At 42.8% G+C, this 23,056-nt stretch overlaps 1 protein-coding gene across 7 annotated transcripts in view; it reads left to right on the top strand.

Annotated features, from left to right (window-relative positions):
• Window positions 1–1,815: 1,815 nt before the first annotated feature.
• Window positions 1,816–23,056, top strand: part of MPDZ (multiple PDZ domain crumbs cell polarity complex component) — a 179,160-nt gene continuing 157,919 nt past the window's right edge. For 5 of the 7 annotated variants that reach the window (XM_079790095.1, XM_079790093.1, XM_079790094.1 and 2 more), the window contains exon 1: window positions 1,816–2,130. The gene's annotated coding sequence lies outside the window, so the exon portion shown is untranslated. Of the gene's footprint in view, window positions 2,131–2,290; window positions 2,371–2,561; window positions 2,583–23,056 lie in introns of those variants that run through there. The other 2 variants (XM_079790090.1, XM_079790091.1) reach the window with 2 other exon arrangements.

Here is a 23,056-nt window from a genome sequence, read left to right as displayed (position 1 = left end):
ATCACTCCGTCACAAAGATGGTGGCACCCAGTCCTCTCAGCCCCTCTGGAGTCCCCCAGTCCCGGGGTTGTGGCCACTGAGAGTGGGCAGCATGAGTGCCCTGGCGGAATGCTTGCTTCATCGCCACGGCGACGAGGCAAGCATTCCGCACCCAGTCACAGATGGGCCTCTGGGCCGCGGAGAGCCTCTGGGCAGTGGGCGCGGAGTAGCCAGGCCCCGCAGAGAGCTACTGGCTTTTTGTAGACAAACAACACATTTATATGTCTGCCAAGGAAAACAGAACTTTTATTCAGGATATTAAAGGGAATTCTTTTGTTGTTGTTGTTGTTTGTTTTTTAGAGAGAGAGAGGAAGGGAGAGAAATAGAAACGTGAATGAGACAGAAACATCATCACATTTTCCATTGATGCCTTCTGCACACTCCCTACTAGGGATCAAGCTCCCAACCCAGGCATGTGCCCTGACAGGGAATGGAATGTGGACCTCTTGGTGCATGGGTTGAGGCTTAACCACTCAACCACACCAGCTAGGCTAAAAGAATATTTAAATATTTTAAACTAGAATTCATGCACTGGGGAGGGGGGGGTCCCTCAGCTCTGCCTGTGCCCTTTCGCAGTCCAGGGGCTCTCAGGGGATGTCTGACTGATGGCTTAGGCCCGCTCCCTGCAGGATCCTTAGCGCTGCCGCGGAGGCGGGCTGCTGTGCTTGTCAGCTTACAGCCTGGCTTCTGGCTGAGTGGTGCTCCCCCTATGGGAGTGCACTAACCACCAGGGGGCAGCTCCTGCATTGAGCGTCTGCCCCCGGTGGTTAGTGCACATCATAGCGACTGGTTGTTCCTCTGTTTGGTTGATTTGCATATTACCCTTTTATTATATAGGATTGGACTTCTGAGTATTCGTTGATGTATACTCTAATATCAGGTTTATGTATTGAGAAAGGGAGCAATTTTCTTCCACAGAAAAGATTACTGGGATTCAGGAACAGAGGGTATTAAAAAAGACAATCTTTTTTTTTTATGCCTTTTAAAGAATTTACTTATTTATATAAATTTACTGGGGCCACATTGGTTAATAAAATTATATAGGTTTCAGGTGTACAATTCTATAATACATCATCTATACACCGTATTGTGTGTTCACCACCCCAAGTCACATCTCCCTCCATGAGCATTTATTCCCTCTTTAAGGAAAGACAAATCTCAAGTGGCACAAAATGGAAATAAATGCTTTTCCTAGCACCATGCAATTCTGAACTCTCCCTCCATGTTTATTGTTTCTGTCTTTTAATAGGAACATATGCCTAAGAATTCACATTGATTTGCTAAAAGGAACTTATAAAGTGAAATTATTAGCGCCCCTTCGCCCCATGCCTCCTCATTAAAGCGCTTCTCATCCCAGCCTACCGCTTTAATAAGCTTCCCATGCAGAGAGCATCCACAGGACAGTCCACATAGTAAAACTTTTTTTTAAGTCCCTAGAACTAGAAATAGAGGTTGCCAGTTCCGACAGATTGCGAGACTTACAAATGAAAATACAGGACTCCAGTTAAATTCGCATTTCGGTTAATCAACGAAAAATATGTTTTCTCTAAGTATGTCCCAAACGTTACGTGGGCCATACGTGTCTAAAATAACGATCCCTCTCTATCTGACACTCCCATTTCACCGTCTCCCCGGGCCACCTCGCAGGGCCCGTTCCCCACCTTCCAGGCCCAGTGCCCTGGAGGGAGCTGCTTTAAAACTCGGGACCGCGGGCCGGGCCGCGCCCCCTGATTGGCCGCGGCGCGCCCGCCCCGCCGCCCGCGGGCGTCACGCAGCCCGAGCCGCCGGGGCCCCGCCGCCACCGCAGTCGCCGCCGCCGCCGCCTCCGCAGCCTCGCTCGGCGCAAGTGCGGCGCGCGCTGGGGGAGGGGAGGGGGCGCGGCGCGGTTGGCGCGGGGCCCGGCGGGCGGCGGGATTAAGTTTCCCGGTCGCGCGTGACTGTGTCTGCGCGTTTCTCGAAGCTCCTCCCCGGGCCGTTACTTCGGAAGAGGGAGGACGTGGGCGAGGCGAGGCACTCGGCGTCCTCGGCGACCCGGCTCCCCAGCCCCTCCGCCCCTCTGCTTCCCCGCCGGGGGCGGCCGCCGCCAGCCGGGTAAGCGGCGCCGGGATGGGGCCGCGAGGGCGGAGCGCGCGCCCGCGCCTGGTGCGCGCGCGCCGGTCGGGGGTGCGCGGGTTCCGCGGGCTCCGGGCGCGGGGCGGGCGGGGCGGGCGGCGGGGGCTGCGCTAGCCCCACCCCGCGAGGCCCGGGAAGCCGCTGCTCCCGTGGCCCTTTAAAAGGATGAGGTCTGGAAGTTTCTTTCCTCTGCTCCTGGCCCCCGAACCACAGCCCCAGGTCCTCCATTCCTCCCTCCCCCACCCGCTGGTTTGGGTTACTTGAAGTGGTTTGGAAGTTTTTTCTTTTCCTGCGCCTGGAGGGGCACAGTGCCAAGAAGGGGGGCCCGGGCCTGGCGCGCGGGCCGGTCGCAGGAGCCTGTTGCTCTCCGCTGCTGTTGCTCTCCAGGCTGAACGCCCTGTCCGCCGTTCTGCGGTGCCGGGCCGTGCGGGGTGGGTAGAGGGGGGGGGGGAAATGTCCCCGCCCTGGGGTCTCACGGGGGACCCAGACCGCGCCTCTCATTGGTACCCCCTCCCCTTGGCGTCTGTGCCTTTTCGTCTGCTGCCCATGTTGGTACCAGCGTTTTGCTTCACATCTTCCTCTCCCCCACCCCCCTACCCCGTCCCCGGCGTGTTGGGTGTGTGGGGGGGTGCTGCTGCTGTTATCTGGGATGCCGGATGCTCCCTGGGAAGCGCTGTTAGGGAGCCGCTTTGTGTCTTCGGGAGTTGCGTGAGTGTAGGCGGTGGTGATGGTGTAAGTTGTGGCTGGCGTTCTTTGCAGAGGCACAAAGGCCAGTTGATTTCCTGCAGATCACTTGGAAATGGAAGCTGGGACTGCAGAGAAGAGGGGGGAATGCAGAGAAGAGGCGGGGGGCGGGGGGGGGGGCGGGCTGCGAAGGCGGGAGGTAGAGGCGGGTTGGGACCAGGAGACAGCTCGGTCCATCCCCGCGGGTGGGGCTGCTGAAGCTGCTCTGCTTGGGAGGAACCCGGGCGGGGCGCTGTGTGTGCCTCGGGTGGGGAGGGTTCGGGTGGCGACTAGGGTTTCACGGGTGTCATCAGGTAAGATGACCATGGCTTTGCCAGGCCAGAAGGAAACCCCTCCTTGTTGTTTTGATGGGAGAGGGGAAGGATGTGAAAAGTGGCCTATCATCCAGCTTTGATGGACAGCTGTGGTATAAACATCCTTCTGTGTTTGGGTAGACATTACTCATTTAGGATACATTTTACAGAATACAGAACACCTGATCTGAGCAACTAACCAGGTGATGGTTTGGGGCTTGGGAGTTTTTACATGTAGAACTTGGGTGCAGGTGTTTATAATGAACTTTTTTTTTTTAGGATTGAATCATCTACGTTTATAATAGATGCATTTAGTGCCTGGTAGAATTTAAGTAAACACTTGTATTTAAAAACCCAACAAAACTTTAAGTTCCTTGGCTTGAACTTCTAATACAGTGCAGAGCTCTGGATGGATGCACCTGTGCCTTGCCTGAGGGAGGGGTGGAGAGGGCTTAAGCTTGTCTGGGATGCCTAGATATGCTACTCCTAATGGAGTACTTAACAAATGCGCGTTTCTGTCTAAAGTGGGCTCTGTCCCTGCCCAGACTTCACATTAGGTTCAAACAAAAAAAAAGCAGAGGGTCTGTAGATTTAAGGGCCATAGGCCAAATTGGCCCGCTGCAGTGGTTTTTGTCCCTAAGGTTTAGGAGCTAGGGATGGTTTGTACACTTTTAAATGGTTGAAAGACAAAAATCAAAAGACTATTTCTCATGAGAAAATTATATGAAAATCAAATTTGTGTCCATATTTAAGTTTGGTTGGAGCACAGCCACACTTGATCCTATTGTCGGTGTCTCCTTCTTGCTCTGCATGGCTGCTTTCACAGCTAGTGGCAGAGTTGAGTGGTTGCATAGCAGAGACAGAGGTGTATAGCCTTCAGAGTCTGAAATATGTACTGTTACTCTGTAAGGAAAAGTACTGTTGAAATACTCCCTTTTGTGATAGGTGCGTTGTTTAATTTTATTGCCGCTCAGGCCCTGTTTCTGGTGCCCCTTGAACTGGCAGACTCCCCCCCCCCCCCCCCCCCAAAATAGACTAATTATAAATCATTGTGTTGGATTTTCTCATTTCCAAGTTTCATTCTCAACTTTTTGGTATCTTTCGCTGTTGGAATCTAGGATAAACTGGAGTTTCTGATGAGCAGAAATTGTGTATTTACATATTTTAACTTTAATATAGATGGCCATATTTCAAGGCATTCTGCAATGAGTTCTAGTAACTTCTAACTGTTCTGTTACCTGCGTAGGTTTGAGGACTATCGTTGTGTTTCTTTAGGTAAAGAGAGCAAGGGCTTCCAGCATGTCATGGGTTCTTTTCACAGGGCAAGGCAAAGCTAGTGTGAACTCTTCCCTACTCCTCTTTTCTACCTCACTTGCTAAAACTAACAAAAAACTGATGAAAAAACTGATGAAATTTATCTCCAACATATTAATAGGTCAATCAGATGGGTGCCATACCTCTTAGTTGTGTTCCTTTTCTTTCCTTGGCAGTATTTCTTCTCCTCTCTTTTGTTTCTGTTTTTTCTTCTCTCCTTTACACATCTCTTCCTTTTATCTCCTAGGCCTGACTGTTGTGGCTTGGGAAAAGAGAGATGTCAGTCAATTTTTATTGTGCTCCAAATTCCTATCATGTAGACCAGGGGTCCTCAAACTTTTTAAACAGGGGCCAGTTCACTGTCCCTCAGACCGTTGGAGGGCCGGACTATAGTTTAAAAAAAAACTATGAACAAATTCCTATGCACACTGCACATATCTTACCTTGAAGTAAAAAAACAAAACGGCAAAAACACCCGCACGTGGCCCGCGGGCCGTAGTTTGAGGACGCCTGATGTAGACATTGCTCTGTTTGGCCCGTAAAGATGTCTTTCCATTTTAGATACCTTTTTATTGCACATGTACTGTGAGGGCGTAGAGGCTTTTTCCAGAGTTTATTATATCTCAGCAAGGTGGGTGTGCTCAGGACACATTCATGGAAATCCTTGAAGTGTAATTTTGTCTTGATGCAGGACTTTAGTCTTGAGCTGCTGGCGGGGAGGCTGTGCTTTACAAATAAAGAAGGGAACCCATTGTCTGGAGCCGTCCGTGGTCGGCAAACTGCGGCTCGCGAGCCACATGCGGCTCTTTGGCCCCATGAGTGTGGCTCTTCCACACAATACCACGGCCTGGGCGAGTCTATTTTGAAGAAGTGGCGTTAGAAGAAGTTTAAGTTTAAAAAAATTTGGCTCTCAAAAGAAATTTCAATCGCTGTACTGTTGATATTTGGCTCTGTTGACTAATGAGTTTGCCGACCACTGGTCTAGAGTTAAGATGAAGGGATTTAGAAGCTGGCATGTGAAAATGAATTTACCTGGAAGATAACTGTCTGAGTTAAAGGCAGATTATTCTCTCCAGATTACCTCCCAAGTCTGACATCATAGACTTGACTCTTTTAGGTTGACTTGCAGATTGGCCCCATTTTGTATGTTGATAACATGCACAAAGAACTCTGTGACTTTCTCAAAACAGCCGATAACAGAGTTCCTAAAGTTGATGTGTTGGACTGGAAATGTCCCCATATATGCTAGAGCAAACAACACACCTGCCAGTGACAGATCCTGTACTTCACAGTAAAGAAGCAGAGAGCTTCCATAGATTCAGAACTGCTTGATGGTGCCTGTGGATGACTGTATCTTATATCATGATTGTATTTCCCAATCAGTTATATCTGCTCGAAAACCACATTTTGCCTAAAGTAGGCATTAGTTTGATAGAGTTACATTGTTACATACATTATTAACCCCATACTTGCGGAGAAGAAAGGTATTATTTTTTCTCTTGTAAATTAGTGTCATTCATAGGAGAGCATCCATATAAATACAGTTGGGAAATTATATTTAGTATGGTAAAGTTGGTATACTGAGATTGAATAACTATAGTGAAGTTCCATATGGGCAAGTAAGAATGAGATGAAAAACTACTTCTAGATAAAGGAAACTGATGTTGAGTAATCCATTGCCTTCCTGTGAAATATTTCCCATGAAGGTCTGAGGTAGTTACTCATTTAGTAGATCATAATAGATGGATTCGGAGGCATATTGTATTGGGCTAGAAATCAATATACTGCTATAGTTTATTATCTTAATCAGAAAAATACACAGAGAGAAGAGTAAAATGTTTTACATTTAATAAAAGTTACAGGGATTCAAATAAATTAGACATCAGCATGGGATTGCTTGCTGACTACTTGTAGATGGCCGCCTTCTCCCCTGTCTTCACACGGGCTCCCATCTGTGTATGCCTCTGTCCTAATCTCTTAAGAGGACACCAGTCATAGTGGGTTAGGGACCACCCCAGTGACCTCATCTAACCTTACTTCTTTAAAGACCCTATCTCCAAATACAGTCATATTCTGAGGTACTGGTTAGGATTTCAACATACAAGTTTGGGGACATAAGTCAGCCCAGGAAAGAGTTCTTAAAGAGATGGCAAGGCTCTCATAGACTGTAGGCTGTACACCGGTGAGACCTTGAAGAATGGACTGGTCCAGGGGAAGGGAGGGAGGTCATGTAGGGGCTGTTATGGTAGTATAACTAAGTATTATTGTGTAATTTGATGTTTGTGAATAAAGGGAAACTGCTATTTGAGGACAAGGTATTTTAGCTTTGGCCTGAGGCCACTTGTTTTCTTTATCCTGGTGTTTACTGGGAAATTGGCATTCATTTTTGTACATAGAGCCTTAATTTTCCTTTTAAATGTATCATAAAATATTTTCATGATAGTTTTGGAGTCTGATTAAACAGCATTTTTTATTCTTTAAATTACATTAATCTAAAAACTATGTATATATCCTGTGCATATTTTGTGGGAAAATATTTGGCATAATCTTTTTTCCCCAGAAATCTTCCCATTTTTGGAAAGATAAAAGATTTTAAAAGTAATAATATGTTTTCTATATCACAAAATAATGAAAATGTTTTTAAGTGTTGAAATTATAATTATTTATAATGTTAAAGCAATTCTTTAGACTAAAACTGTTAAAAACAATTCCTCCAAATTTGGCCAGCTGAGTTAAAAAAAAAAAAAAAGTAAAAGGAAACTTAAGTTCTTGCTCTTTTTTTTTTTTTTTTTTTTTGCCTGTGGTGGTGAAATTTGTTTGGTCTAGGGAATACATATTTTTATCCTCCTTTTAGTTTGATTTATATCTGTGAAAACAGCATTCATTGTAATTTCCTTGTAAACAACTCCACCTCCAGATCTAAGGTGATATAAATAAATGCATGAGGGGAACATGAAAAAGGAAACACTTGTAAGAAAGGAAAAAACAGAAATATTAGCAACACACACACCAAAGAGAGAGTGAGAGAGATAGATAGATCTTAAGGAAAAGTGTATTTAGATTGTGTTGATGACTTTATGTTGATCATTTGAATATGTTTTGATATAGTTTACTCATTAGTGCTTATATCTTAAAACTAGAATAAAATATGTAGGATAATTATTTCTTCTGGTAACTTTTTTTATGATAAAAAAGCATATTAAAAAACATGTATGTGGAAGTCATAGACTAGCTTAAAGAAGGAAAAAATTTACCTGTAATTCTATCACCTAGGTGCAACCTCCTTTCCCCCAAAGAAAACACATATTTGTGAACTGAGGATGCTAAATTATTTTGATATAACGAATGGGTAACTAGAGATGGTGATCAACAGATTTCATTGATTGCTCATTTTCTCAGTGAGGAAATGGGGCCTGAGATTATTAAACACCCGTATCTTCTTTAATAGCATCTATTTGAACCAATGTCTCTTGACTCTGAGGAGGTTAACTACCATGTGGCACACAGGACACCAGTGGAGAACACATGTTTAAATCTTGATTTCTGCTCAAAATCATTCGTTACCTGGACCTATAGTTAATCTTAGAATAGCTTTATCTTATGGAGTTGAGTGGGCCCCTGGCATGCCTTGCATCAGGGAACTGGATGTAGAAATGGTCAGGAAATCTGTCATTCTGTGCTCTCAGAACATCAGTGACCTAAGAAAACCGCGAGGATAGAATCATGAAGTTAAAATTTTTTTCCACGACTTAAAAGATGCTATCTGATCTATACCAGGTATGCCCAGCTTTTCTTAAATGTTGCTAGGCCTCCTTAGCAGGTCCTGTTTGTCTAAGCTATTACTGGATAAAGTTCACACAGCTTTAGGTTAGGTGCTCCCTCGCTGTGTCCCACCTCTCCCAGCCTCCCATGAGTATTTAATTTTAATTAGTCAAAGTGTGAAGTCTGCCTCTGGGAGACATTTATTTCCCACTGTAGGACCCAGGGAGGCCTCAACTCTAGGATTCAGTGGGGTTGGAATTCTGCCTTTCCTCCCACCCCACCCGCTTCCTTCCACATGCACGGTTTTGCTGTGAATTAGTTAACTAGATATTCTATTCCCACTTAGAAAAGTACAGCACAGAATGCCTCTTTGTTCTGATAGAATCTGCTGACTATATATGTTGGGTCAGGCTAAGTCACAGAGTACTTTTAGATCTGTTCTGAGGTAGGAAAACAAAAGAAGAAACACCCCTGGGCCTGGATTACTGGTCCCTAGCCAGCTCCATTAAGTTCAGGGGACATTAGTTGGGGCTGAACCAGGACATTCAGGCTCGACCCTTTCTCAAGTCAGAGGAAGGATTGTTTAATTGCTGCATACTTTACAATTGACATGGTGAACTGCATAAATTGAAAGTGTACCATCTGTTGAATTTTGGTCTATGAGAAACCATCCCCACAGTCAAGACAGTGGACATAAACTCTGCTCCTGCCCCCGAGTAATCCTTCCCAGCCTCCCCTTCTGCCTATCTCCCATCACCAAGTAAACACTGACTTGCTTTCTGTCCCTATAGATTAGTTCACATTCTCTAGAGCTTTATATAATTGGGATCTCACAGTATGTTCTTTTTGTTTGACTTCTTTTACTCTGTATTTTGGGATTTATCCAGGTTGCCTGTCTTAATAACTTATTATTATTTATTGCTGAGTACTAGGTCATTGTATAGATATACCAATCAGGAATATTAAAATAGTTTAGGATTCTTTTATGCTTTGTACGTTGTCTTGTAGAGTATTTGTTCTTGGTTTCAACTGTGTGTGTCAGACTTTTGTGTTTGACAGTATTTATAAACATAAAATTTAAGTGCCCTTATTTAATGTTACTTGAAGTTTGAAACTATGTAAGTCATACTTTTAAAAAAAATCTACCAGTAATTGTAAAATGAAGAGATTTAAAGGTTTCTAATTTTTAAAGATACCAAGTGATTTTTTTTTAAAGTCACATGAGTATTGAGACTTTCCACAGCTTTTGCATCCTATCTTGTAAAGAGTAGAAGCACAGCATGGTCAGTTTCCTAAGCGAGCCAAAGCTTTGCTGTCCAGACTGCTTGCCTAATGCTCTGACTTGCTAATTTTTGGCACTTCTTTATTTTTTATTGATTTATCTGTCACTGCTTGTGACAAATTTATGTGACAACCAGATAGTGAATTGGTTAACAAAGGAGTAATTTGGTGCCTAAATTATCCAAATAATTGTCATGCAGTATATGTTACAACTAAGACCATCAAACATAGTAAGAATTGAAGTGGGGGTAATCATTATAGTGTGCAAACACAGTATTCTGGAAGAAATTATTCAGACTTTTTGGGTCACTTTAAGCATTTATAGGTCTGTCTGTACTTTCTGATCAATTAATTGAAATTAAGTGGCAAAACCCAAAAACAACACCATTTTAGGCAGATGTGCTCTCTAGATTATCAAAAAAGTAAAAATTGATTTATAATCTTATTAACATTTAGTCTTTGGAGTAGCATAGTAAAATACAGTTAATGAATGTTGTTAAGTAGTGGATGAGTGAGAAGCAAATAGTCATGTTTATTGAAAGAGAATAAAACCTTTTAAAATGTTTTTAGAGGGAAAATACCAGTTTCCAGGATGGCTCTAGTGAGTCCTATAGAATTACATATGGTAACTAAATAGTGTAGCCTATTATATTTATCTGTGAATCAGTAATTAGGGAATTGAATTGGGCCATGCTAATTTATCTTTTATGACTAGGATGCTAGGGCTCATGTTCAGGTAGGTTCATATTAATTTGTTTTTTTTAATATGTATTTTTTGTATCTGAACTATTTGGAATCTTGCCAGCATGCTGTAAACTGTGTAAACTGTCATTCCTTTTGCTGACTATTTTTTCTTTGCCTTTGCACCAAAGGTGGTCCAGGCTTTATTATATTGTTTCCTGTTTGTGAATGTGTGCTCTTCGTTCCAATCTTTCAGGTGAATTCATTCTTGTCACAAACACAAATGGAATATCAGGCAAAAACAGACAAAGAAGGATTTTAATTTCAATAAATTTCTCATGTTATTGCAGCAAAATAGCTATACATCAGTTCCTCTTCTCCTCTCCTCCCCTTCTATCATCTCCTCAGTTACAAGAATAATCAACCACAGAAATACAGAATCACCAGTCAAATATGTAATGCATTGCATAACATTAAGAGACAGATATTGTCATTGCAAGTATAATAAGCCATCAAGTTCTTCCTAAAAATAACAACTTAGAAGTTTGCCTAGACCAGTGGTTGGCAAACTCATTAGTCAACAGAGCCAAATATCAACAGTACAATGATTGAAATTTCTTTTGAGAGCCAAGTTTTTTAAACTTAAACTTCTTTTAACGCCACTTCTTCAAAATAGACTCGCCCGGGCCTTGGTATTTTGTGGAAGAGCCACACTCAAGGGGCCAAAGAGCCACATGTGGCTCGCGAGTCGCAGTTTGCCGACCACGGGCCTAGACTCTGGATTCATCAGTTTGCATATGGTTGGACCTGGCCTGTAATTTCTCATGTATATTTCACATTTTATTTATTTATTTTTACTGTTGGCTATTACAGATGTCCCCATTCCCTCCTCTTTTGCCTCAGTTGTATTCTCAGCAATGTAGACTCTCACTGACTAACAAGATTATCAGTTGATTCAGACAGTGACACCTCTTCACTGACAGAGGAATACAAGGTTTTTTCTCGTAATTCTTTAGTACAGATTATGGAAAACTAATTTTATTACTGTGGACATTTTTTTTTAGTATATGCGTATTATCCAAAGATTCTGATAGAGTATGGAAGTGAGAGAGGATTATGTACAGTTTTATATTTTTTATAGTATTCCCCTCCATATACAGAGAGAGACTTTATTTTATCTTTAAACTTGCTGGTATGTTTTTTTATTCTACTATGATTTTTAACTTACCTTACAGATAATTGTGTGAAGTCTGTTTAAGATATTTTATCTTCTCTTATATTTAATTTGACCTTATTAAGGTTATTTTCCATAAGTAATTTGTTTTCATGTTGGTATAGGAAGCAAAGTGATGTCAAGTAAGCCTTATTTAGTATCAGCTAAATTAACATGATTCCTGGCCTAGTATTTTGAGTGCTTGTGAGTGTGATATTTAGTGTGATCAAGCATGAAGGGTCTTTATTTCTTATTGATTCTACCACTGAGATAATTCTAAAATATAATATATATTTTTAATGTTCATGTTGACCAGTGTTCCATCCTCCCTCCGTTCTCCCCTCTTGTTCATCTCTACGACTTCTTACTGATAAATCTGCTTTAACTTCAGCAATACCTGGAGGCTAGTGATTTCCTTCTTTTCTATTTCTGAATTATTTTTGCCTTAGATTCACAGATATAATTGATTCACTTACTCTTTCAACAAATATTTATCAAGTGTCTACTCTGGGCCAGCCAATATTACTGGTTCTGGGGATATAACCTTGTGAGGGAAAAAAAAAAGAACCACCACCAACAAAACAACAAAAATCACTGTCCTCGTGGCACTTAAATTCTGGTAATTCCTATTTTACAGAGGTATTTCTAGATCAATATGTCGGAAAGGAAATACATTTCCACTCCTTCCTCTAAAAACAGATGACATTCCTATTTCTGCAGTTTTTCTTTAACCTAAGGATGTCTCAATGTTTCTAGTTTCCCAGATTAAAAACTTTGAGAGTTGATCTCTGTTGCTGTCTCTCACTCATTCCACTTGCCCCCAATATACTTCTAGTGGTCCTTGAATCTTTTTATTCCCTCTAATGAGTTTATCTCCTTTCTTTTTCCTTGCCACTGCCTTATGCTAAGCTTGCCTTATCTTTGATAGGGCTGTTTTAACAGTCTAACATGTGGTTGTATTATCACCTAGTTCTTTTCTCTCTTAGGTGAACTATTTGTCCTTTGGCCAGAATTGTTTTTCCAGAAAATAAATTTTAGTAATCTCTCCTCCACTCCCCATTGTACCTACTCGCTGTGCCTGCCTGCAGGGCAAAGTCCTAAGGAGACTATGGAAACATTGCTTTTCTAGCTCCTGTCTAGTTTGGTGGCCTCGTACCGTGGTCGGCAAACTGCGGCTCGCGAGCCACATGCGGCTCTTTGGCCCCTGGAGTGTGGCTCTTCCACAAAATACCACGGCCTGGGCAAGTCTATTTTGAAAAAGTGGCATTAGAAGAAGTTTAAGTTTAAAAAACTTGGCTCTCAAAAGAAATTTCAATCGTTGTACTGTTGATATTTGGCTCTGTTGACTAATGAGTTTGCCGACCACTGGCCTAGTACTATAGAACCACGGTCATTAAATTCTCTGTGTTCGTTATGGTTTCATCGCCTTCGCAGACAGCCTTCCCTTAGCAAGAGATGCTTTTACTATTCATCGTTCTGATTGTTCATCCGTCAGGATGATTCACATGTCACATTTCCTCCAAATTCTTTCTGCCTCATGGTGCCAGCATCGGATTCCTCTGTCCTCGCACAGAATTTAGTGCTCATGTTGCAGTGTAATTACTGTTTTCCACTAAGTCGAGAACTCAGAAGTTAGGTGCTGTCCTTATTCTGCTTTTGCCATATGCTTCAGATATAGATACAGCTTTGGAGCGGGTGGAGTTTATAGAATTTGGGATGGTCCTCTTACATAAAAAGTAACAAAATTGTGAATTCAAAATTAGATTAAAAGTGCATGTTTATTAAAATGAGTGTGGAAGGATCCTGTGCCCCAATGCCTAGGGAAATGTAAGTGCTTAGTTAAAACTTGCGGAAGTAACACAGTGGGGTTTTTTAATATGTTATAGAAATAGCATATTTATGTCATTTTTTTGGCTGTTGGTTTTCTTTTTAAAAAAAATGTTTTTCATTGATTATTAGAGAGGAAGGGAGAAGGATAGAGAAATAGAAACATCCATGAGAGAGGAACATCATCAATCAGCTCCTCCTGAACACCCCCCACTGGTGATCAGGCCTGGAACCTAGGCATGTGACCTCTTGGTTCCTGAGTTTAAGCTCACCCACTGAGCCACAGGGGCAGGGCGGCTATTGATTTTTTTAAAGTTAGGAAACAATGGTTAGCCATTCTGTTGCTAATACTGTTGTTAATAATAATGCCCAGAGCTTCAACAGCATTTCTCATTTTCTGAGCAGATCAGATTTTACTTGGGTGGGAAATGATTCAGTCCTTCCTGTGCCTCTAACCTCAGCTGACACCCTGCTCCAGCGCCCGTTAGCCTGGTGAATGCTAAGGAATTTTCTGAGTGCTTTCTAAGTTATCTTGCTGCCACTCCATCTTTCTATCTCTTCTCTCTCTTTGCTTCCTCACCTCATTATTTCTTTTTCCTTTCCTCCCCTATATGTTTATCTGGGTCTTGCTGTACAGCAAACTTATTCCCTCCCCATCTGTCTTTTCTGGTAGATAACACTTTTAAATAAGTGTCAGTTCTTTGGCAAACTGAGTTTTGGAGTTTGCAGTTATTGACTTCATTTCTACCTCTTTGAAGTATTGTAGGGGGTGATTTTGAAGTTCCTCAGTAGAACAAAAAGTGTGTATGGTTTTCAGCAATGGGAAAGGAGATGTCCTAAAGCCACATGCTTTATTTACAGCATAGGGAAAACATGGTGCAATTTACAAGTAAGTCCCAGTCCAGAAATGATTGGATTTTATGTGTTTTAAGGGGTTACTTATTTAATAAACATGGTTAATCTGATAGCAAATTGGAAATGGCAAAACAGAGATATTAGTGTCCAGAGATTAATAGAAGTCAAAATGATGATAGCAATGGCTTTTGTATGCTCTCCTCCCTGGAAGCACTTAGTTCTTTACTTGATTCTGAATTACCTTATAATTGACTATTGTAGTATAATAAACCTTTATTTTTTTGTCATAAAGTCTTTAAAAATTGAAAACTATATAATGCACTTCACTTCATAGATGAGTGATAAATTGATAATATTGAATGTATGAATTTAATATTTTTAAAACTATCAAAGTCATACATACATTATAAAAATTTTAGACATCACCTCAAAGAGACGATAAGAGATTTGCAAGTCCCACCACAGAGGTGACCATAATAAGTGGCTTGATGGCTATCTCTCAGGCTCTGCCTCTCTCATTCTGTTTGTTTCTGTCACAGGCAGACTCATTCTCACATATGCGATTTTGCCTGTTGACATCACATCTATGGGGTCTAACAGGTAGGATTCTGGATGCAGACAGTGGGTCCACGTGTCTCACATGAGAGGACCCATGAGGTCTTTATCTCCAGGTACATAGAGACCCCTGCACCCACTTTAGCAGCTGCTCAGCTTCCCTCATCCATGTGGACCAGGATTGGTGGATCCCATCCCCTTCCCATGGACATTAGTGTTTTTTCCAATTCCCAGCTATTTCATCAGTGCTCTGATGGGTAGTCTCAAAAATACATCTTTGAACAATTGTGCAAGAGTTTCTGTGGGGTAACCTCCTGGGGGAGCCCTGCCAGTTGCAGGTGTGCCCCTGTGGGACGTTGGCAGGTCCTGCACACTTTTCTCCCAGAGGAGGGGCCTTTCCCCTTGTCCCCAGGGGATCTGCTGGGGCCCCTGCTGCCTCACATTGTCCCCAGGGCTGGTCCCCACCAGACCAGAAGCCTGCCAGTCTGAAGGTGACAGTGCCCTCCCCCCAGTGTTGACAGTGGGTGTGTCCCCATCGGGGAGGGGGGCATCTCTGACATGTACTGGTGGGTGCACTGCCTCTCATTGGAAGTGCATGTGTTTGCCCTTTGTCCCTTTAGAAAACGACTTTCCAGCGTTTTCTGCACCACAGGGCTGTGACACCTCTCTCTGCCCTGGGTTGTGAGGAATATTTTCCAGCCGGCCCTGATGCATTTTCCACAGGCTGCTCCTCCTCGGCAGGTTCCGGAGAGCATTCTTCAGCCGGGATGGTGGGTCCTCAGTTAGGTCAGGTGCTGCTGCACAGGCCGGCTCCAGCTCCAGAGCTGCAGCTGGAGGGGCTGCTGGAGGTGGCAGGACCACTGAGGTGACACCCCTCCAGGTCTGCCCCTGCATCAGGCTCCTGGGACTGGACAGCAAGTGTTACACAGGAGTCTGCTCTGCCTCCTGGGCTCTGACGAGGAGAAACATTTCGAGAAGAGAAAAGATCACCCATATGCCTGCATTTCCATGTGCCTCCTAAACACAGTACAGCCACAGCCCACAGCCCGGGACCCACCACAGGACGTCCTCCCCGCCCGCAGTCCAGCAGATGGGTGATCTGAGGCTGGTCTTTGCTCCTGGCCAGTCTCTGGGGTGCTCCCTGTATGTCTGGCACCAATGCTTCCCCATAAGCTCGCATGGACCTCCATCCCCCATCCCACCCCAACCTTCTCACCATTGGTCTCTCCCTCCTTGGACTCTAGGTCATCTTGCCTGGTTTGATTAACATGGGCACAGGTCTCTAGGTTGGATTTGGAAATCGTGAGCTGCCTTGGGAAACTGGATGGCTTCATGGAAGGAGTCCTCGAGCCATCCATGGGCACTGGTTCCCAAGATGATCCCTCCCTTACCCCCCGCCCCACCAGTGGCCACACTCACTTTGGGCCTGCTCTGGCTCTTGGTTGTGTGGCTCACTTGCCTCTCACTGGTGGAGACAGGATGGGGGTCTTCATAGACCAGTTGATGCTCCTCCATGTCCTAGGCTGAGCTCTGCAATGACAGTGATCAGCAGTGGGTCAGGAGGCCTCAAGCCCTACTCAGTGCTGCTTCTGCCCACTGGACCCTCTGCTCCTAGGTCAGGCCTAGCCCTGTGTCTGTACAGACCTCCTCCCAGGGCAAATGAGATTCATCTCCAGGGCTTAGGATAGACAACCGGCAAAGGGCACTGCCCACACTTCCTATCCACCCAGCCAGCCTTGACCTGGGGTGTGGACATGACTGGTCCACCCGCATCTGACCTGCCCTCAACCTGTTCCTGCTCTGGGTAGACCCTTCCCACATGAATCTCCCTTTTACACCCCCTTCCCCAACCTTCCCCCACTCCATGCACACATGCAGGGGGGGACATAGGGTTGTTCAGGTGGGATCAGAGTGGTAGCCTGGCCCGAACAAAATCTCCCTGGGTCTCTGTGTTACCTCTGGGTCCCACCTTGAAAAGGGCCACAGGCGTCTGGGCTGAGTTAGAACCCGTGCTGGTCATTGCTGCCTCTTTTGAGACCTAGGCCTCAGGACACTGGCAGACAACATGAAAACATGGTGTCCTCTCCAGTGTCTCTGGGTAGGGATGTTATAGACTGTGGCTGCCTGGTTACCAGGGTTCCAAGTTCTATTGGGGTCCATCGCCAGGAAGTGAGGTCACTGCTAGTGTCTGAGGTGACGCTTGGGATAGAGGACCCAGGCAGTGACCTCATTTTTTTTTTAATAGAAGTTATTGGGGTTTCATTGGTTTGCAAAGCCATACTGGTTTCAAGTGTACAACTCAGACATCATCTGCACACTGCATCGTATGCCTCTGGTCCCAAGCAAAGTTACTTTCCTCCCCCATTTTCCCTCCCTTTGCCCACCTCCACCTACCCCGCCCTCCTTTCCCTTTGACTATCACCACACTGTTGTCTATGTCTGTGTGTTATGTATATGTCTTTGGCTTATCTCTTCACTTCCTTTCATCAAGTTCCCACACCACCCTCCCCTCTTACAGTTGTCAGTCTGTTCCATGCATCCATGCCTTTGTGTCTATTTTGTTCATCAGTTTATTGTGTTCATTAGATTCCACATATAAGTGAGATCATATGATATTTGTCTTTCTCTGATCGGCTTATTTCACTTAGCATAATAATCTCCAGGTCCATCCATGCTGTTGCAAAATATAAGATTTCCTTTCTTATGACTGAATAGTATTCCATTTATTAAATGTACCACAACTTTTCCATCCACTCACATACTGATGGGCATTTAGGCTGTTTCCGGATCTTGGCTATTGTAAGTAACATTGTAGTGAGTAGGGGTGCATATATTTTTTTTCACATCAGTGTTTCGAGATTCTTAGGATATATTCCCAGAAGTGGGATCGCTGGATCAAAATGCAGTTCCATTTTTAATTTTTTAGAAACTCCATATGTTCTCCACAGTGGCTGCACCAGTCTGCATTCCCACCAGCAGTGCACGAGGGTTTCCTTTTCTCCACATCCTCGCTAGCACTTGCTTATTGATTTATTGATGATAATCATTCTGTCAGGAGTGAGATGGTACCTAATTTGCATCTCTCTGATGATTAGTGAAGTTGAGTATCTTTTCATATATCTGTGGCCATCTGTGTGTCCTCTTTGGAGAAGTGTCTCTTCAGATCCTTTGCCCATTTTTTAATTGGACTGTTTGTCTTCTTGGTGTTGACTTCTTTATATATTTTGGAACTTAACCCCTTATCAGATGTATCATTGGCAAATATGTTCCCCCATTCAGTGGGCTCCCTTTTTATTTTGTTGGTGGTTTCTTTTGCTGTGCAAAAGCTTTTTAGTTTGATGTAGTCCCATTTGTTAATTTTTTCTTTTGTTTCCCTTGCCCGAGGAGATATATCAGCAAAAATATTGCTAAGAGAGATGTCTGAGATTTTACTGCCTATATTTCCTTTTAGAATGATTATGGTTTCAAGACTTACATTTACGTCTTTTATCCATTTTGAGTTTATTCTTGTGTATGGTGTAAGTTGGTGGTCTAGTTTCTTTTCTTGCCTGTACCTGTCCAATTCTTACCACAGCATTTATTGAAGAAACTGTCTATACTCCGTTGTATGCTCTTGCCTCCTTTGTCAAATATTGATTGACCATAAAGGCGTGGGCTTATTTCTAGGCTCTCTGTTCTGTTTTATTGATCTACGTGCCGTTCTTATGCAGAACCAGACTATTTTGAATATAATGGCTTTGTGGTATAGTTTGATATTCGATATTGTGATACCTCCAACTTCGTTGTTCTTTCTTAAACTTGCTGAGGCTATTTGGTGTTGTTAGGTGTGTGGTTTTTTTTATTTTACATAAGTTTTTGGAATTTTTTTTTTCTAAATCTGTGAAATATGTTATTGGTATTTTAGAAGGAATTGCATTAAATCTATAGATTGCTTTGGGTAGTATGAATATTTTAATGATATTAATTTTTTCACTCCATGAACACAGTATATGCTTTCCTTCATTTGTGTCTTCCTTAATTTCTTCCCTCAGTGTCCTATAATATTTTGAGTACAGACCTTTTACCTTCTTGGTTAAATTTATTCCAAGGTACCTTATTTTTTATTGCAGTAGTAAATGGGATTGTTTTCTTAATTTCTCTTTCTGATAGTTCATTTTTGGTTTATGAAAATTCCACTAATTTCTGAATATTAATTTTGTATCCTGCTAATTTTAGGTAATGACTGAATTTCTTTTTTTTAAAAAATGTTTTTATTGATTTCAGAGAGGAGGGGAGAAGGGAGAGAGATAGAAACATAAGTTATGAGAGAGAATCATTAATTGCCTGGCTCCTGCACTGGAGATCAAGCCTGAAACTGGGGCATATGCCCGGACCGAGAATGGCACCATGACCTCCTGTTTCATGGGTCGATGCTCAACCAGTGAGCCACACCGGTCAGGCGTGACCTCATTTCTTAATATTGTTTCACTCAGGTCGGTATAGAGAATTGAAGTTACATTTTGGTGGACAGTTAAATTTCATTGGTGGAAAGAGGAGTTTCAAGGACAGGTGCTAAATGTTAGAGATGTTCAGAATAGAGAAAATGGAGAAAGGGAATTTTTAAATTAAAAAAAATTAAATACTCATTTGAGGATATGTTTTTATTGATTTTAGAGAGAGAGAAAGGGAGAAGGAGAGTGAGGGAGAGAAACATAAATTGGTTGCCTCCCATACACACCCCAACGGGGTATTGAACACGAAACCTGGGTATGTGCCCTGACCAAGAATCAAACCCGTGACCTTTTGGTGCATAGAACAATGCTCAACCAACTGAGTTACACCGGCCAGAGCAGAAAGGGAATTTTTAAAAGTATCACTTGAGGTTATAATTTGGATCTCTATCACCCCACTTGGACTGCTATACTGCAGTGTCAATCTCCAAATCTTCGTGGCTTGAAGCAACATTGCTTTTCAGTCACATGACATGTTAACTGTGGGCCACCTCTGTCTCAGCTCTGCATCCTCTTCCTGGCTGAGCCCAGGCCGAAGGGCCCGTCCTAAGTGCTCTGTGACAGGCAGAGGGAAGACAAAGAGGGTAGAAGCACTACTTGAGGGCGCTTAAAGCTTCTGCTGGCAAGTGGCATTTGTCACTTTCTCACCTTGCTGTGCTAAAGTGACATGGCCTAGCCTGACATCAGCAGGTATGGAGATGTAATGCTCCCTCAGTGGGAAAGCCATGCATTTGCAAATAATTTATCATGCCATAGTCAGTCCTTTAGGAAACAGGTTCTTTGAAGGAGATATGCTTGCAGGAATTTTATTGAGGGTGCTCTTAGAATATAGCACCTGTGAGGGAGTGAGGGAAATGGGTTGGAGCAGAGGGGAAGGGTGAACTATGAGGATTGACCCAAACACAGTGTATGACAGGCTCTGTGAGGCTGACCCCATTAAGTGGAATTTGCTCCAGCAGGGTTTGGTGCTTGCCAAAATCTGGTGGTGTGCTCTTTTAAGAGCATTTCATAAAGCAGTCTGGGAACTGTGAAAGCATAGCTGCCTAGGACTAGTTAATCTGAAGGTAGTAAATACCTTTTTGCTCTTCTGGTGTGGTGTTTTTTTAAAATCCTCACAGGAAGATATTTTTTTCCATTGATTTCTAGAGAAAGTGGAAGGGAGGGAGGAGACTGAGAAAGAGAGAGGGAGGGAGAGAGAAAAAGAAAGAGAGAAACATCGATGTGAGAGAGATACATCAATTGCAGGCCTTCTGCACAACACATGCTTGGTCTTGACTGGGAATTGAACCCTTGACCCTTCGTCCCATTGGCTGATGCTCTAACCACTTAGCAAACCAACCAGAGCTTGCTTTTCTTTAATATTATTATTAGAGCCTAGAGCTATTTGGTGGAAGGGACTTGCTTTGATGTCCGTCAGAATTGGGTAGGCTTTAAACGTTCGCTCTGTTACAGGCTTCTTGAATGTAAGGGAAAACACTTTATCTCTCTGAGCCTCAATATTCTCACTTGAAATTGGGTGTAGCTAATACAAAGCTGTTGTTAGGTTGCAGGGAAATGCATGTGTGCAAACCACATGCTCTGTTTAAGGAGATATGAAAGCTTTTTCAAACAATAAAATGAATGGTGGTTGATTGTCTAAAAATCTCACAGAAACTATTTTATACTCTGGAGAAGTCATTATTACAGTAGATGCAATAGCAATCAATTCTTAAATGCAGTGTTATCATTAATTGTTATTGAATAGCAGTTTGTAAAAGTGTCAAATAAATGACTGCTGCCATTTGTGTTCCAACCAGGCCTACATTTTAGACATCCAAGGGTGCATATATATTTGAAAACTGTTACCTCTTGAAGGGAGTATTTGGTGATAAATTTGTAACTGAGGAATAAAATTGTTGTTGGTTCTTATTTGTTTGTTTTTAATCAGCGAAGTGGCATGGAAATTTAAACAGTTTATTACTTAGGGAATCTACTCAGGATACACACCCAATCTGATTGAGTAAGGCTTTTAAGTGTATAATTTTTTCTTTATTCTCTGCCTGCAAATTTTCTTGGAGCTGAATTAGATTATTTTTGGCTGAAACGTTCAGATACTTGTTGATGTTTTATTACATAGACTTTCAGTACCCCCACATAATAATGGCTGCAGAAATATGGTTGCTTAATAAAATGCCCAAATTACGTGACCTTGAGAAAGTTAGTCATCTCTTCGACCTTGTATTTCCACATCTGTGAAATGTCGTGTTAGCAAGTTATGCTTTAAAATGAGTAAAAGCTCACAAAATTTTATGTCTTCAGATAAGAAGTTTGAAATTATTAAGCATTAACAATTTGTTAAGCATTAATACTTTATTAAGCATTAATAATTTCAGATAAATTTGAAATGACTTCTTCTGGATGAATTTAAGAGTTCTAAATTTCTCCATGAAAATTATTGGGTGCGGGGAAGAGAGAGAGAGAGAGAGAGAGAGATCATTCATGAGCCCTTCTCAGTACACGTGTGGTGCTTCTCAGAGCAAAGAGCTAACTAAACCCACTGGGGGTGCAGACCACTGGTCCCCACAGGCATGGTACAGGAAAGAAAGAGCCACGTTAGATGTCACTCCAATATGCTGTTTTCTTCCCAGAGGATTTCCTGTCAGAAATTTGAGCCTGTCTTTTTCGAAGTAAGGTTTGAAACTTGATCTTTTTTCCTGTCCAAATTCAGCAAAGGGAAATTATGAAAGGCACAAACTGAATTTAGGAGGCACTGATTGATGGGGAAGGATAAAAATATCTAATTATGTGTGGTTCTTACAGCTCGGTTGATACTAAGTAGGCGACATGACAGACGGCTCTCTTCATAATTTTTGTAGAAAAGATTCCAGAATGGGAGAAACAATTTGGAGCAGTATTAGGGAAATGGGGAGGGGGGTAGTAGAGTTACTTTAAAAGCTATGGGGAAAAGCCCCAGGAAGTGATCTTTGGTGAAGGGCATGAATGTGAGGTAGTTGGGTGGGGAAATAAGTTGAAGCAACAAGGTTATAATATTTTGTTCTACCTTCCCACCTCCCATTTCCACAGGTTTGTCTGGATTAGAAAAGTGGTTCCTGTTCAGTACACTTTAGGAGAGTGATTTTCATCCGGTGTGATGCAAGAATTTTAGAAACACTCAATACTGACTATTTAGTCATGGCACTGAGCTCTTTTCCCTTAGATTGTAAAAAAAAAAAAAAAAATGACAACAGCCAACACAACAATAGTTGTTTGGTATGAATGAATCAAAATTATACCTAGTTGTTGTTTTTGTTTTTGTCAGATCAGCAAAAAATATAAAATATTTTATTTTAGTGCTGTAGAATTTTAGTAATTAGTTTATGTGTGCCATGAGATAAAAAAAAAAAAGGTTGGAAATCGCTGTTTTAGGACTTAACCCTGAGGAATCATTCAGTCACAACTGACAAATCCACATATTGTTCTGCCCCACTGTCAACATTGAGACCTCACAAATTGGGTGAGAATCCTGTCCCTGGGAGGGGGCTGAGAAATGACAGGCCTTCTGTACTGTTACCTCCTTCAGCAACTGACAAGCCCTACCACAGGGCAGCTGCCCGCCTTGTGGTCTCATGGGGACACTTGGAGTATCCCTGCTTTTTCTAAGCACCATGGGCATGGCCTCCCTGGGCCCACTGAAGAACTGCCTCATTCCAGGCGGCAAAAGGGCAGGAGGCAGGGACCCAAAGCAGTTTCTCCGGAGAATTTGTTGACAGTGGAGGAATTGCACCTGGGAATTCTGTGGCGCAGAGTTAATCCCTGTGCGCAGTTTTTGTTTCCTCAAGAATAGAATGTGACTGGAGTGAGTGCTTTAGCAGCCTCCTGTGGTTTGCCTGCAAGGACAGCCCTGGAAGGCA

Source organism: Cnephaeus nilssonii (genome assembly GCF_951640355.1).
Source record: "Cnephaeus nilssonii genome assembly, chromosome: 14".
Lineage (NCBI taxonomy): Eukaryota > Metazoa > Chordata > Mammalia > Chiroptera > Vespertilionidae > Cnephaeus > Cnephaeus nilssonii.
The sequence above is the reverse complement of the archived record's forward strand: the minus strand, read 5'-3'. Positions and strand labels throughout refer to the sequence as shown.